The sequence below is a fragment of the Morone saxatilis genome, unplaced genomic scaffold (genome assembly GCF_004916995.1).
Source record: "Morone saxatilis isolate NCDOM2014 unplaced genomic scaffold, NCSU_SB_2.0 Contig9, whole genome shotgun sequence".
NCBI lineage: Eukaryota > Metazoa > Chordata > Actinopteri > Moronidae > Morone > Morone saxatilis.
Window position 1 is genome coordinate 9452340 of NW_023340268.1, and position 4765 is coordinate 9457104.

Genomic DNA, 4765 nt, shown 5'->3' on the forward strand with positions numbered 1-4765 from the left:
GGGGGGGGGGGGATCTCAGCCACAATGACAGTTGGAAAAACAGACAGAAGAAGCATATGAAAATGACAGAGAGCTCAGTGATAGATTGATGGGAAAGAGTGATGGAGGGGAGAGAGGGAGGAAAAGTGAGATGGAGAGTTAAAAGTTGATGGACGTGAGATGTGGAAATGGGAGGTTTAAAAGTGAGAGCCGGGGACTGAGAAAACGAGATAGGTCATGGCGTAGAAATAAAGAGAAAAATAAGAGGATAAGGAGCAAAACAGAGGGGCAGGGAAAGACAGTGATCGAGTAAATGAGTAAGCAGCAACTGAGTCAGAGTTCCACAGGGAAAATATTTAGAGTCACACTCACTCTTTAAGAAAAAGAAAACTTTTCTCTCCCTTTTCTTTTCCCGCTGTGAGTACTACTAATGAGTAAGTTGCCCTCCAGTTATTCTTTTGCTTTCTTTCGTTCTCGAAGTAAACGTTCCTACTTTTCTTTCAGCTCTAATAGCTAATGCTATTATGTGGTCAATCATGTAATAACCGGAAGCGGCACAAGCATGTTGTGCTGTTGTGCCTAACAGGTAATTCACAGTTTTACAGCCGAAGAAACCTCGTATTGGTCATCGATCTCTTTACTGTATGTATGTATGTATGTATATATATATGTGTATATACATATTCAAAGCAGCGAAATATGTTCTCATTGAGGACACTTTAAGGTTAGCTGGGGACATCCAGTATGATAAGTCTCATCTCAAATGTCTACCTGGAACATACAAATCACTTTATTTCAAAAACATGTTTATATCTTCAACAACATTACTGTTTTAAGATGGGAGGGTCTTTTAAAATGACTCATGATTTCAGTATTGACTCATAATGTGCTTGACTTTTTATGCCAGCAATCCTTTCTTTTTTCTTTTCAAGCAGCAGATATCCCTTTTCAGATAATGACACACTCCAGCTCTCAAATGGCTGGTGTGTTAATTTCCTATCTTTAGTCCAAACAAAGTTAGAACTGCATGTGGATGTGGTCAGGACCACACTGAACCAGGTAAACCACTGAACAGGTATCCTACGATATGAAAGCCCTTCCTTTTGCATTCATTCCAGCTCCTTCGCTGTCTTGTTTATTCGCTTTGCATATAAGCTCCAAGGGCACTAACTTACATAAAATTAATAGTTCTGTTGTGTCTGAAGAAAGGTGGTTTAATATGCACATCAGATAGAGCAGTGGCTTTATAAGCAGCCAACAAACAAGTTCCAAAATGTGTGAAGAATTCGGACTTGTTTCTTATCCACCATTGATACGCACGCACGCACGCACGCGCACACGCACACGCACACACACACACGCACACTTCTCAGACTGACCCAAGGAAACTGGCTTTGTATAAATACAGACTCAGATTTAGATTTGCGGTGAGAGGGAGAAAGAGGCAAGACGGATGGAAAGAAGAAGAAGGGGTGGCACAGAGAGAAAGAGAGAGAGGAGTGGTACAGACAGAGAGGGTGGGGTGATTTTTGTGGTTGGGGCAACAAAAGGGGGAACTGAAAACGGGAGAGTCTGACATTTAACACTAGAATTACCGAATAAAGAAAATACAATTGTCAGCGGTCACAGCCACTGGAAAGTTAATATGCGACAATGAATTTATTTTTTCATTCCTGGAAATTACTCATTGACGACTGCCTTGTTCTGATTCATAATGCGATCAATATTGAAATGGAGTGAATAATAATTGTTGAAACATAGAGGAAAAGAGAGAGAGAAGTCGTATGCTGGTGCCAGTGATTTGTACCACAGGCTGTAATTGTTTTCTAATTTGAGTTAATTCCGTATAATATTATTAGTGGCTTTTTTTGTCGCCAATTTATTGGCAGCACACTGTACTGAACGCTTTTAAGTATTTTTAGCTGACTGAGTATGTTACCACCAGTGTGTTTGTTTTATAGATAGCTGTCATTAGACTACACCAACTTGCGTAATGCCCCTCTCCCTTCCACACACATACAGGATAGTGTACAAGCTTGTTGTAAAGACGTATTTGAGTGTGTCCTTCCTCACTGCACACATTTTCAATCACATTCTTTTTGTTAATTGCACAGAAGAAATTGAAAGAAGAACACAAAGGTTTTTTTTATATTTCATTATTTGAGAAAAGCTGGTTGATGCTTTCCCTTGTCACTGGCACACATATCTTGTGACATTTTACAATATCAGTGGCTTAGCTTAATTCCTGGGGCCTTTAATAACAATCTTCACATGTGAAAGGCGTTGTCAGCTGTCAACTATGGTGATAAAACAAAATTGGTACTATTACAGAGTTTGACTGGCTGGGGTCTCGGCACAGCACCAACTTTTTTTTGCTCACTGTGCACCTTTGATCAGCCAGTCAATTTGGATGTCTCAAGTCTGGACAAAATTGTTTCCCGTATACGTAAAATATGGACAAAATGTTGGAAGTCTGGCTCAAATAGGTTCCAGTAAATGTTGCAGAATGTGTGAGTTTCTAACGTTATTTGTCCTTCTGTCCTTTTTCCAGGTTGTTAAAGTGATGGTGGACTCTGACAACCGTGACTGAGGACCTAAACCAGAACCAAAAAAGGAAAAAAAAAAAAAAGACTGGACAGAAAGAAGGGCAGCCTGCATAGCACTTCTTACACGGATCTACAACACACTTGATCAAACTCAAAGCCGTATTGCCCAGCTGCTAAGCATAAGGAGAGCAACAGCCCTGGACCAAAGGTAGCTGATGCTACGAGGAGTTTAAGAGCTTCTTAAACAAAAGGTTTTGCTCTGATGTTCACGGACCTGCATGGAGTTACGTGGACCTGATAAAGAAATGGTGGGATACTAGTTTGTGCCTGACACCTGGTTTCTGCTTCCCATTATTGTGTGGAGTACAGAGGGCCAGTAGCCGAACCGTTGGCTACTGCTGGACGGACCGTTGCGGCGCTGGGTCAAATCGAGCCGCTTCAACAGAGCTGATGCCAAGGCCAGGAGTCAGCCATGATGTTTTTGTAACCTGATGAACAGCAGAGGTAGGGTGCATTCATTTTAGTCATTTGTTTTTTCACCATTAATCCCTCAGTAGTATGGTTAATAACTTTAATTTCCTCATTAACTAGGATTATATGAACAAAATAATTTGACAAAAGGAGATACTTAAATTACATGTCTGCATGCTTCAGTAACATTTAGCAATTAGAGGTGGGATCATATCCCTTATATTGCATTTTTAAAATATTTGATTATTCATCATATATTTTATTATGTGATTATTCTTATTTATTATTTTGATCTGCTCGAATCGTGAGTAATTATTCTTAATTAATAGATCTCTTTTCGGTCTTGTGTTTACCAAATGAGACTTAATTTTTTATTATATACATAGTATATTATTATATATATTTTAATTAATTTCTATGTGTATCTGAGATAATTTCTGTGTGCGCGCGCATTATTGTGTGTATGTGTATATGTTTTTTTTAATGCATTTTTGTTTTAATTTTAAAAAGAATTTAACGCAAAACTACATGCATCATTCGAAAGAAAAAAGTTTCAAGCTCGACCAGCTTGTGGCGGTTTAGTAGATTAGCGTTATTGCCTTTTGCTAGATTGGGTGCAGGAGTTTGCTGAGACTAAATGAGTGCTGATAAAATGGCGTTTATGCAGAGCTGCTCTGAGAAGTCTCATGAAAAGCTACTCTTAGTCATCAGTGTTGGAGGAAGTGACTGTGTGTGTTGCCTCAGAATGCTACCCATATGTTGTGGTCTTAAGATTTAACTGCTTTATGTGTGAGGGTGGAAAGTGTTTGTATGATTATCCACATTCAGAAAGATTTTGAACGTTATAGAGTGATTGACGAGCGATTACCTGCTCCTCCATCGTGCCTACGTTGCACCCCGGTTCAGTAAACCTTAGGAACAGAGCTCATTAGTTAAGTTTAGTGGTAGTAGCGTGGCCAGTTGTTTGAAGGGTAAGATCATATGTACTTGGAGCAAAATATGCAAGTAATTGCTACCAGCCGTGTCTTGTAAACTGAACCTCTCTGACATAACTGTTGATTTTGCTTTGCAAATGCCGCAAACTTGACAGAAGTCAATCTGCTCGATTGGCGATGGTGATAGCGAGCCTGCAATTACAGGGTGATGACGTACCAGACGTCTTTGTGCCTGTAAATGCAGAGCTTTATTTATATCAATGTAAATCAATTTTCTTAAAGATGTCTTACTGGTTAGAATTGAGCAGGCCCGTGTTTCTGTTGCTTCATGCATTTAAAAACCCACCTAGTTTTTTGTACTACAGGAAATGCAAATACATACAGTTGAGGTTATTATGTGTGTGCACAAAGCTGCAGTGGTTTGTGGTGAAGGATACATTATAATAATAGCTGTGTGAATATTCTTTTGTTTCTGTTGAAATACTGTACGTGTCAAACTCTTTGCGTATATGTGTAAAGCAAACAGAATTTTGTGTGTAGTCCTTTTATTGAGTTGTGCTGTATATGCAAACATCCTTTATTCTCGCCGTGTGTGTTTGCGAGTCTGAGAGACAGTGCATGAGATTGTATTAATAATGTAGCAGGTTGTTTGTTTGTTTGTGAAAATGTGATGTGTAGCATGATGTACTTTTACCACACTATTTTGCTCGATCAGGAATATTGTAAAACTGTGCATTTACGGTACACACACACACACACACACAGTTTGTTGAGGACCGCTTCAGTGTTTTTCCTCAGTCATCAGTTGTACCAAGTGTACGCACACACACACAC

At 39.3% G+C, this 4765-nt stretch overlaps 1 long non-coding RNA gene across 2 annotated transcripts in view; it reads left to right on the plus strand.

The window, feature by feature from the left end:
• Positions 1 to 4496, plus strand: part of LOC118342519 — a 23120-nt gene extending 18624 nt beyond the window's left edge. Inside the window, exons 2-3 of one of the 2 annotated variants that reach the window (XR_004797492.1) lie at positions 2531 to 2733; positions 2895 to 4496. This is a non-coding gene — a long non-coding RNA (uncharacterized LOC118342519). Of the gene's footprint in view, positions 1 to 2530; positions 2734 to 2894 lie in introns of those variants that run through there. The other variant, XR_004797491.1, reaches the window with a different exon arrangement.
• Positions 4497 to 4765: the final 269 nt, after the last annotated feature.